Source organism: Manacus candei, unplaced genomic scaffold, assembly GCF_025592945.1.
Source record: "Manacus candei isolate 608988 ecotype Guabito, Panama unplaced genomic scaffold, ASM2559294v1 h1tg000014l, whole genome shotgun sequence".
Lineage (NCBI taxonomy): Eukaryota > Metazoa > Chordata > Aves > Passeriformes > Pipridae > Manacus > Manacus candei.
In genome coordinates this window covers 8,130,754-8,143,239 of record NW_026138062.1, presented here as the reverse complement: position 1 = coordinate 8,143,239, position 12,486 = coordinate 8,130,754, and the positions used below count along the sequence as shown (strand labels likewise).

Below are 12,486 nucleotides of genomic sequence, written 5' to 3'. Positions count from 1 at the left end.
ACCAACCTCGTTGCTCTTCTCTGGACCTGCAGGAGCACCTCAATATCCTTCCTGAACTGAGGGGCCCAGAACTGGACGCAGTACTCTGACAGAGAGACAGATTAAGTAAAAAAACATCACCACTCCATGGATTCCGACAGTGTCCCATTGATCCTCTTCTTGTAGCCTCTTCTTGTAGTCTTTGAGGCAGTGAGAGTCTCAGTCTTGTCAAAGTGATAATTGCTGTCTGGATTCATCGAGGGAAGTCCAGGGTGATGAGGGAAGAAGCCCATTTGTGTGAGGAAAGTTCAGGGTGGCAAGGGAAGACGACATACTGAGTGAAGTCTATGCCATCTTTATTGGGCTTAGGCTAGGTGGGAACACCCGGGTACCTCCCCTAGGGCTGGGAGTTCTACTAAGAATGCTGTAACAGTGGATCACAGGACATTTCAGAAGTCTTTGACACCTTTTAAGATGTTACAACTGCCTTCTATGTCAGCACAGGTGATTCAATTATGACCCATAGGCAGAGATGAATAACTTCAGGCTATGTGTGAACAGTCCCAGTGCTTCCCCAGAGTGGAGTTATCACAGCTGACTCATTTGTGTAAGGACAAAGAGACACTACTTTCCTTAGCAGGATTTACCTCCCTCCTTATCTTGTCCAACACTCAGTTTGTAGCCTGAGGTGTCAGGTGTGCACACCCTCAGCACCTGGGTAGTTACTTTACCATCAGCAGTTCATACCTTCATTGTCTGAGCCACTAGCATTCCAGACTTTCACACTTGTGGATACATTCTTCTCCTGGCATAATAGCACAATAGTACCATCTTTATCTTACCTCAAGTTCCTGTCACAGTCCAAATAGTTGGCATATTCTGGGGGCGGTAGACTTGGGTGAGTAGTTGCTTCTCTGCAAAATTTGCTACAGTGGACAAAAGTCTTTCAGTGATTTTAATAATGTTTAAACCATAAATCATTTCAGTGTCTCACAGCTGGGAATCCTTGTTAGTGTAGAAAGGCAGATTCCCTGAGTTCTTTCAAATTTTGAACTAGGAACGGTTGATACTACCTCATTAATTCAGATGTCGTGACTCTGTATTTCAACAGGGTTATTTTGTGTAGTGCTTTGTGCTAAGTCATCACAAAATAACAACTCTGCCAGACTGGTCAAAACTATAAAAATGGCAAATACTGAGAATCTTCAGTGAAATTATTTAATAATTTCCCCCCCCCCCCCCCCCCCCCCGGAGAGGAGTGAGCAGGGCAAAAGCACAAGAATAAGCAGAAAATTTGAGGTTAATACTACTGGAAATTTTTACTAGTGGAAAACATTACTCTCATCATAAAAATCTTCAATAGTGGCTAGTAAGAATTAGATTTAATTCAGTAAAATTTGACTGCATCCAAGGGAATGGCCTGAAGTTATGTCAGGGGGAGGTTTTTGGTTAGATATTAGAAAAGTTCTTCACCCAGAGGGTGGTTGGGCACTGGAAGAGGCTCCCCAGAGAAGCAGTCACAGTACAAAGCCTGACAGAGTTCAAGAAGCATTTGGATAATTCTCTCAGGCAGATGGTGTGATTCTGGAAGATGGTCCTGTAAAGGGTCAGGGTTTGGACTTGCTGATTCTTGTAGGTCCCTTCCAACTCAGCATATTCTGTGATATGTTGTAGTCACTTGGTGGTATAGGCAATCATGGGAGGAAGCTTAACCCACCTGTATTTGCATGGAATGACAGACCTCTAATTTAGTGTTTAGCAGGCATCTGGGAAGGGTTCGAAATTTCCCCACCCTGCTGTGAACTTCAACAAGGTTTGCTGGCATCCAGACACTGTCTCTGTGCCCTGATGTCCATGAGAAGGAATCACTGGAGTGAATGCACTGGATTTTTTTTTTTAATGCTAATCAAAGAAACAAAGTACTGATAAAACTGGATACAACTATGTCCTCTCACCCATCACAGAGAAACACTAGAAGGATATTTAAATTGTATACACAGTATCACCCTGTGGAAGTGAGATGACATGCTGGAAAAAAATTGGAGAGATTAAGTAAAGGAGAGGTTAAAGATGACCGTAATTTTGGTACTTTAATTTACTATTTTCCATTAAGAAAAGAAAAAAATTAGATAAAAGGAACACTGTGTAGCTGAAGGTTGACTGCGAAGTTTTGCTTCCTTTCACAGTACACTTGCTAGAACAACCACGCTTCAGTTAGGTGGCAAGGTGATTTAACAAAACATGAATTTGACAGCGGTACAGTGTCTTAGTTAAGATGAAATTGCACTGCATAGACTAAATGGGCTTGGGTACTGAAAGGTTTTAGTCAGAAATTTCTGCAGTTTTATGGACTACGTAACTTCCTTGTTCAACAAGAAATACAATGTGGTCCAGAATTTGAATGTGTTGTGGTAGAGACTCGATACACACTTTGTATAATGCTGGACCAAGACCTGGCTTCTGTGACTGACCCTGGGAAGCACTGGTTACAGGATTGCGCAGAGGATCCCTGTTGCATGAGTGTCTTGTTCGTAGTCACTCTGTGCCTAACAAGCAGCTGTCACAGTTTGCTCCTCTGGAAAACTCTGAACATGTTCAGAAGTTTCACAATAATTGTTATGTTTGCATCTTCCATAACCAATAATTATCAGACTGTTTATGTGCAAGGTACTACTCAATCCTTATGACTAAGCTATGCCCTTATCCTATAGGTCTAATTAAACTTATGCTAACTCAGTTGTCAACTAGCACTATTTTATGATATCTGCACACAGTGTATGACTCAGCAATAGCAAGCAGAACACATATGTGTAAATGCACATTATGTAAAGAGAAAACTAGAGATTTCCTACTTTAATTTGATCTCAGCATAATACAAAATTTTAGAACAAATTATTAAAGAAAGAATAACTGAAAACTAACAAGTAGAAAATATAACAACATTCAAGACCTATTTACAGAAAGAAAAAAAAGAGAAATCCTGATATTTGATGAAGAAATTAAATAAAAAGAGGACAAGTAATTCCAGTAATAATGAGTCTGAGAGACAAAAATCAGTATATATATTTTCTCTTGTATGTCAATAGAAATAAAATAAAATATCAAAAGTAATGATACAATTATATGACTAATACTTTTGTATGATACATGATGTTCTGTGCTGCTGTTGAAATTTGTTAACTTAGGAGCTGGATTTTGGTCTGAAGTTAAGATCTCAAATTGTAATTTCAGGGTACCTTCATTATTTAGAGATTTGATTTGCTCTCTTCTGTTATTAACAAAAGGAGGTCTATTTATTATTATGTAGTAATAATCAGTCATAATCCTTGTTTTCTGACCAAATTTTTAAATATATGAGTGTTAAGGGACATCAAGTTGACTTGAACAGATGGTGCAGTCACTATTGCAGTTAAATTGCTCTTTGTTAAGACTGAAGAGCAATTTCTTGAAGGACCAGCAAAATACACTTCATAGTCCCTTTCCTCTTGAGTAGTTCTGTGGCACTGCGAAGGAAGCATCTGTGGATTTATTTGCTGGAATGCCTTTGCCACCAGAAATTCCACTCACAGTGTTTTATGAACATGCAGAGTTTCTGGGGTTGATGTGTTCACTTGACACTAGAGAGCTCTTTGGAGAAATAAAACTAAGGAATGCTGAGTTCTTATAAATATGTCCTCAGATTTGCATGTATTAATAAAATTAGACTTAGGAGAGTGATAATTTAGTTTTGAGCTTAGCAACTGTGTAAAGTTTAATATACACAACAAGTCCCCAGTGGTTTAGATTTCCACAGTCAATTATTGAGGTCAATATTTTTCTAGTTTATTGTTAGTAAATGATTTTTCCCAAAGGACTGAGTTTGAAAAGAGAATCATGTAATTTATTTTTTTTTCAGTGATCATTTGATCACTGAAATGATTTATTAGAATTCCAAGAAAAGGATTCTGTGTAGAATTAAAAAAAAAAAAAACAAAACTTGAATTATTGATAGTGATGGAGTAGTTTTCTCCATTACAAGAATGTGGCATAATTAAATAATTTATTAGTCATAGAATGAACATTTTAAAACAGTAAAATTATTTAAAATCCTTTTTAGTATAATTCTGGATAGGAGGTTTTTACAATTGTCGTGGTTTCAACCAAGGACAGGTTTACTTCTTTGCAGTAGCCAAGAGGGGGTGTGACTGAGGGGGCATGACCAGGACCCAAATGTTATTCAATACAACCTCACATCATTGCTGGGGGTGGGAGGAAAGGAGTCTTCGGCTTCTGAGAAGAAGAGTGTGGTTTCCGCTCAGGAAAAAAAATGGTGGATGGAGTGGTTGAGATAGCATGGTGATGGTCTCAAGCCAGAGAGAGCGGTGGGGTGGTACCAGCTGCAAGACAGGTCAGGTTGGTCTCAGTGAGCATTTTACTTGTGAATCACTATCTCTTTTTTCTACTTTTGTTATAAATATTGTTGTTTTTACTGTTCATTTTCTTATCTCACTGCTGTTTCCAGTAAATTGCTCTTATCTCAACCTGTGATCTTCACCTTTTGAGGCTCCAGTTCTCAACTTCATCTGTCACAGTAGCAAGGGTGAAGGGAAGAGGGAGATAGAAAGCAGTGTGTGTTTCAGAGGAGTCTCGGTGGAGGCACTGAATTGGGTAGTATCATTCTTAAACCACAACACCAGCTAACACGAGTTCATATCCAAAACTTTATTCTAACTTTGAGCATATCAAAATGTAGAAGTGGTAAGATCTAGTATTTTGGTTCAGATAATTACCAAAGCAGAAATCAGATCAAGAATATAATTAGGAGTCACATGACTTTTCAGTAGCTTTTCCGAGGTCTTTTTCTTTCATCATTTGTCTTTGCATGTTTCTGTAAAATAAAATGTAATGAAAACAATACACACTATTTTGATTTAACGATTTTGATTTCACTCTCCAAGACCCCATGCCTGGAGCTACAAGCTCAAACAGGAGTTTTACTTTTAAAAATATACAAGGCTCCAAAATTTTTCACACTGAATATTTTGAAAAGCTTTTGGTTCTTAAATACCTTGAGGTAGCATAAAGAGAATACGATGCACATGTTTTCTCAGGAGATAGTTTCACTAATAATTTTAGAAAATATGGGAGATCTTGGCAAAAGTTCAACAGGTTAACATACAACCAAAATTCCACAAAGCTATGATGTAGCACATGCTAATCCGCACAATTTGGCAAAATCCAACCTACTGGATTTAAGTTATCCAAAATATTAGGAAATGAGATTAAGAGAAGAAAAAAGGAGTAAAGAAAGAGAGAGAAAAGAGATTAAGATAAAATCATAGGTACCACCAGAAAGTCCTTTGCAAGTCCAGTTTCCACAGGGCAGGTGGCAGATCTCGAGTGAAATGGAGACCATGTGCTGCTGTTTTTCTGTGCTCTGGCCCCCTGTTGCCACTCATCCCAGGCAGGACTTCCTGCCCACTGGCCACTCTGGGTCTCTAGAGTAGGATGAGGGGTAATGCTCCCAGCATGCCAGCCAATCTAAGACTGGGTTAGGGGTTCCAGAGGGTGTAGTGTGGAGTAGAGCTCTCATGCTACTTTTGCTCCAGAGTTGCCCCAGGAGTCTTGCAGAGACTGGTGTGTGGGATACGGCATTATCTAACTTCTGAGAGATTGGATTTATCCTTTCCCCCAGACACACACGTTTGAGTTGGTTTTGACCCAATAATAAAATAATCCAGTGTCTTAGAAACTCTCAGAAAATTACTTTGTGAAGGGAATATCTTTCTTTCAAAAATGTACTGAAATCCAAAATTGACATTTGTGATGACATCTAACTAACATCAAGCCAAGGAAGACTGGAAACTCACTTCAGGAGAAATATTGCAGTTCTCAAACGCAGTTCATGCATGGAATTGCAATACATAATGCAATACCCTGAATAGTAAAATGTCTGGAACAATTTTAAAAATCTGAAGTAATTTCTCTGTGTGTGTGTTTTCTAATATGCAGGTTCGGTTCCAGTTTTCACGTTGATGAAATTAAACATAATCTAAAGCAATTGATAAAAAACCATGCACTAGATAAATAGAATCTGTGAAGCAGTGTCAGTCAAGAATAATTCTAGTGAAGATGGCAGAGATCCCTTTAGTTTACAATGTGCTACTAAAATCAGAATCTGCCACAAACATTCTCACTGATTTGTGATAACATTAAAACTGGCAGTCATTTTCTCATGTAATTCTAGATTTTAGGAAAGAAAAGTGTAGGTTTGGGGGGGTTTGCCTTTTTTTTTTTCAGTGACAGCTTAGTTAGAGGGAAGTATCATACAAGTATAGAACTATTTCCTGTAAGAATTCAATCACAAAATGGATGCAGTCACAGTAACACTTGAAAACTTTCTGATTTGTAGGGTTATGATACCAATGTTCTCTGGATCCCATTGTACCACTGGCAAATTTAGAACCTGTTTCAATCCTACTGTAAATGTATTGATTTCAAACTCTGTTAAAGGAGGTCAAAAGAAGAGATTTAAAATTTTTTGTGTGAGGAGAAATTTGGTACAGGCAAAGTCTATTAATGTATTTTTATTACATCTACTAGCACTTCCTTAAAACGCCCATATGAATTACAAACTATAATGCTAATTCAAACCTACCTGAAAAACTAATTGAAACTGAAGAATTGAATTTAAGCTGCCCAAAACCAGCAGTTTAGTAATCAACTATATTTTAACTGAACTTTGAGCAGGAATAAACAGTTGCAATACAACTTTAAAAAAGTTATTTCCAATATTAGGCTGAACATCGTACCTTTCTTCAGATTGATGTGGCTAAGGAGATTCCTAAAATATTGCTAAAGTTTTAAGAGTAGATGGAAATACTGATAATATGATACAGGATCTAGAGCAGACACAACTGAAGGTAAGGTGAAATACCTTTTTTGTTTGAATGGCACAAGATACTAGATTTACACAAACAAATTGAACACAAGATTTATCTTGACTATTGTGGAAATTTGCATCTCAAGCACTGAATTAGGTGCCTAAACATGAGAATCTGCTCACCTCTTACATTCTCTAGACTATCTGACACAGCTTCAGCTATAGCTGGCAGATGTGTTACAGATGTCCTACAGAACACCTAGGTTCAGCTGAAGATGCAGTCTGAGCTCACAGAGAGTAGCATATATCATCTGAAAAAACACTAGACACCTGTATTTACGTGACCAAATAGATCACTCTGTATTTAGACATGTGAGTTGAAATCCATTTCTACCTTTATGCACCCAAATATTGGAGTCTTCAACTTAGAGATAAGCTTCCATTCATTTTGCTTTTGGTGGTAATGATAATAGATGATCTGGACCTTTCCAGTGTAAGGAAGAGCGAATTTCAGGATTTCTGACTTCTAGCATTCCTATTTATTTCTTATGTGGCCAAACTCTGGATTTCTTAGATGCTTGTTTTAGTTTTCTTAAGAACATGACCCTAACTGCATGAAGAAACACAATCTTATAATTTAGACCATTAAGTGGAAATCAGGTTTTGATTGTTGACTTTGTTTTAAACTGTAATATTAATCATTATTACTTCAAAGAGGCACACTGGCAAATAATGGAAATTATTGAAACTATGGTGAAATTGGAAGTATTAAAACATTAAACAAATTAACTATTGTAACAACAACATACAATAGGAGGAGAACGCTCAACTGACAAAAAAAAAAGAAGAGCCTTTAAGTAGAGTGGTGAAGTGTAGAACAGCTAAGTGAAATCAATTTTGTGTTTAATCCATGCAACTACTGATAAACCAGATCCTACAGCTTCCAAGATATAATTAATTACAATTACAGATCTGATAAAAAAGTCAATAATTGCTTGCTGAAGCATTTAAACAATCAGCCTCTGTTTTTAAAACTTCCAATAATCAATCTGTGTCTCACGCTTCAGAGATATTTTTGCTGTTATAGCATGCCCCATGCTGGAATACTTTTGCTAGTATGAACAGTGTTATGTAGGCTTAATCCTAAGATATTGCAGTGATGAGCAAGGGCTCAAATGCCTAATTGTCTTCTAATCATGAAATAAAATAATATCTCTGATGAAATGCTTAACGAGATAAAAATATCTTTTCCATCCTATTTGTACTAGAGGAAAATATCAATAATTATGCTATGGAGTGCGTAGGTGGAATGGTGGTTTCCTTATTCCAGTCCTGAAACAACCTATCATGACTTAACTCAGACATGTGAGGAAGGGACCTTCAGGCTTGCCATTATTTTCCTCCAGTGATTCCTCTGGAATGACACCTAAGCATGCAGTCATGGAAGTACTTTCTGTACAGTGTCTCATCCACGATATACTCTATGTGCTCTGGTCTCTAGGTGGCTTGTTGGTGAACACCTTCTTTTAATTTAAACATAAGTATAAAATCTTTCAGTTTTTCTTCTTCAGCTTTACAAACCAAAGAATAATAACTGTTCAACGGGAGTAAAACAGTGATAAAGATACCCTTTGTGATTCCTTGGTGATATAAAGAGGAAGGAAAATTAATGTTTTCATGCAACGCATAAGCTAATTTTTTTTTTCTATGAAAGCAAACTCAGCTGACAGTTGTTTATCTGAACAGGAATCTTATATACCTTTTCTTCTAATTCAGAAATCTAATTAAGATATTATTTCAATTTCATAATGCCAATGCCCTGAATGAATTTGAGGTATTGATCCTAGGTCTCTGTGAGTATTTTGATCCATAGCTATAGAGGTCTAGGAATTAAAATAAACTAAGTCTAGATTATTCTTAATTATTCTCATGTCTCAACCACATTGTTGGTTGCGATAAATATAGAAACCTCTTTTTTAAAAATCATTAAAGAATTACACTTTTGAACACCATAACTAGAAAGAACAGATTTTTCACAGAAAAATGTTACATTTGAATGAATAGCATAGCACATTCCATGTATGTTTTTATAAATATATATAAATAATTTTTTGGTTATAGTTTTAGTCACTTGTTGATTAAAAGTGGAAGACAACATTAAAATGTTGCCATTAGAAGGTTTGGTCACGAAAAGAACAAGAATAACCATCAAAATCTGAAGTTATTTGTATCTACTGACTTCAGTTTTCTTTTTATAAGACCATTAACATTGAATTAATTTATTTTTTAAATTTTTTCATTGCATATGGCAATTACATTACTGTACCACAGATGGTAGAGATGACACTACCAAAATGTTACTTTGACTAGTTTCTATGTACATGTAGCTAGAAGACTAGCTGAAAATGAACAACTAAGTTTTTACTAAATTTACTGCAAGAATATTTGCTAATAATGTCTCTATAAAAAGTGTACAAAAAATTGTTTGAATTGTTCCTTTATTTTACTTTATATTGCAGGCAAGGGATGCTGAATTTGTCTAGATTTATATTACTTTTCTCATTTAAAGTTTCCTAAAATTTAATTAGTCATCTGTGGTAATGTCAAAGAAACCAAGAAATTTTTTAGCAGAATTGGCATAATGGTTTCAAAACTACAATCCCTGAACCTGCATAATTGCAAGGGCTTTGGTCCAGAGAGAGGAAAATATCTGTGGAAATCTTCACTGGTTTTTTGTGGTTTGTTTTTTTTGTTTGGTTTTTTTTGGTTTTTTTTTGTTTGGTTGGTTGGTTTTTTTGTGGTTTTTTTTTTTGTTTTTTGTTTTTGTTTTTGTTTTTGTTTTTGTTTTTTTTTGTTTTTGTTTTTGTTTTTTTTTCCCCCTTGGCTTTAATTAGGGAAAAAAAAAAGAGAATCTTTAAGATATTCAGTCTCAACTGTTATGGTCAAATATGTAAGCCAATTATGCCTTTTGATCTTAGTGTTCATGTCAACATCAACTCCTCAGTTTTTGATTAAAAAAAGAAAGTGGGAAAAAAGAGGATTTTTGAAATTTTATTAGCACACTCAATAGTAGATGATATACCTATATTTTGGAAAGCAGATCAAGTTAAGTATAATGACTGAATTGAAAACTGAAAATTATCAGTAGTTGCTGAGAAGAAAAGTAGTCAATCTCATGTATGGAGTTTGTATAATATAGATATATAATTAAAATATAAAATATTTATATAGTAAAAAAGTGTAATAAAATATAATTTGTGACATCATGAGATTAATCATTTAATATAATTAGGATCATTTGACAAGTTTTAGTCAGAAAGATTATATACTAGGAAGCAAATACATATATACACCTCTCTCTCTCTAAAAACCACAATATTTTTATATATTGGAGATATATAAATGAGAAATAAAAAAATTATAATAATATATAATAAGATACATATATGAACAAAAATGCTTATTCCTGCAGCTGACTAATTTTTCAGATTAAGGTAATGAGATATTTTTTATCAGACTTGTACTGTGAAGATACAACTATCATAACAAAATTAAAGGGCAATGTTGCAACTACAGAATTACTGAAATTTTTTCTAAAAAGATATATTGATTTAAATTATAATCAAAATCCTGAACACTATGGGTGAATGAAAAGTTTCAGTGATAAATTGAGATAGATATGTGCACAATTCTATTTTCTTTACACCTGTGCACAATTCTATTTTCTTAGCTCCATTTGTTCTTGTTTTCAGAAGATTTCAACACTTTAAATATTAATATTAAGCATCAGTAATATTTTGGCAGAAATATCAGTATGAAGAAAAAAGTATTTTATAATCTTTACAAATAAAATCTGTAACAAGCATTAAACATGTGAGTTTCATAAAAAGTTGCTCATTTAAAGTATTCATGTTATAACCATTGACCACTTTTGATGATTCTTTTCGAGTATTGTTAAAGGAGGCATGGAAAATGCTACAACAAGCAAAGATATTACAGCATTTTCTGGTAAATGGAACATATGTTTTCATCTTTCCGGACATGGAAATTTATTTACATCATATAGGACGGAGTTCTGAAGGTACTCAACTCTCTCTATATAGTTGTCTACGGGCATGGACACATTTTTAAGTAAGCCTCATTCATTAAAAGTGGATGTCTATTTCTGGTTGGATGAATCATGTATTGAAGATTCAGAACAATGAACGATGTCCACAGTATAGACCTCTAAAGTTAGTTGCAATTAATTCCGCTCTAAGAGTCATGAAAATGATTAATTAGAACATTAGTATGCATCAAACTGTAAAAACCCCAGTTAATTTAAAATAATATATTTATCCTTGAAACAACTTCCTGTGTATTTCATGAATTGCCGTAAATGGGACAATTTCTCAGCAGTCCAATTGATATTCATTCTTTCATTTACTTAGATAATTTTCTCTTACGGCTTAGCAGTTGCCTCCTTTTTAGGGTCACAGAAACCTTTTTCTTACTGAGTTAAAGGCTCTGAAGTGAATTTATTTTTAATTGCCAAAATTATAACAAATACTCTTATGCCCTGTGATACTCCCAGCTATTCCATTCATTAGTTCATTAGCAAAACCAAAGACATTGATTGTTTGCTTGTAGCTCATTGCTTATGTTGTACTGTGTGCTGTGCTTTAGAGACAGAAAAGGAAATATCTAATATATATATTTTCATTTGATATTCTAGTCTGATAGTGTGCTTCATTATAGAGAGAATATATTTTTTGTTTTGAAGGGAAAAGCATTTATGCGTTAGAAAAAGACACCTTCCTCAACTAATAGAGCATTAACCAAGAGGAGTACAAAAGCATTTTGGCAAAGAAACAGCACTAATATATATCACAATTTTCTCAGGGAAACGCCTTTGTAGTCTAAGAGGTAATTAGGACAGGTGACTCTATAAGGAAAGAAAGAATATTTTCTAAATAATTGCAGATATTAAAAATCAGTTGTAGACAACACTCCAGCGAGCTACAGTTTGGTCAGCCCCCTTTTTCTCCTAAACTGTAGACAGACTCAAGTTTCAATCAAGATCATTTTGTTCGATTTTCAGGGGTCTTCTTCTTGCCTTTTTGTGTGTATGTGTGTGTATGTGCAATGTTTACATCATGAGTCACATTTAAAAGTGAAATACATGGTATTGTAAAGTAAATGCAATAAATAAATTTTAAAAAAAAGCATACTGAAAAGTAAATTTACCTGTATTTTTTTAAATACTCTCTTCATAAGCAGTTTGCAAGTTCATGAAGAAGGAAGACCTAGAAAGGAAAAGAGTAGAAGGTTGACAGAGCAAATCTTCCTGTTATAAGTTGTCTGTTACATTTTGTTCTTTCCCTGTTGTTTTAGCACTGTGATATTTACTGGTTCAGAGGTTCACAGCTCAATCTTTAACTATTCATCTTATCTTTGTGAATGCAGAGGGACTCTGAACTATAGAACAACACTGAAGAATATGTTAGGAACAGTAAATCCCATAATTTTCTCTCTTTCACTTCTTTAGTTAATTTTTTCAATAAAACCAAAACAAAGCAAACATCAAGAAATATCAGAAATAATTTATTTAACAAATAATTATCTGTAAAAAAGTCTGATCAAGCCTCAAAGATACTAAAAGGTTT

At 34.8% G+C, this 12,486-nt stretch overlaps 1 long non-coding RNA gene across 1 annotated transcript; it reads right to left on the bottom strand.

Moving 5' to 3' along the window:
* Positions 1 to 862: 862 nt before the first annotated feature.
* On the bottom strand, positions 863 to 12,184 carry LOC127467615 (uncharacterized). The gene is made up of 3 exons (XR_007903223.1): positions 12,068 to 12,184; positions 4,206 to 4,355; positions 863 to 893 (listed from the first exon to the last, which is right to left on the bottom strand). It is a non-coding gene; the product is annotated as an uncharacterized LOC127467615 (long non-coding RNA).
* Between the last annotated feature and the right edge of the window lie 302 nt (positions 12,185 to 12,486).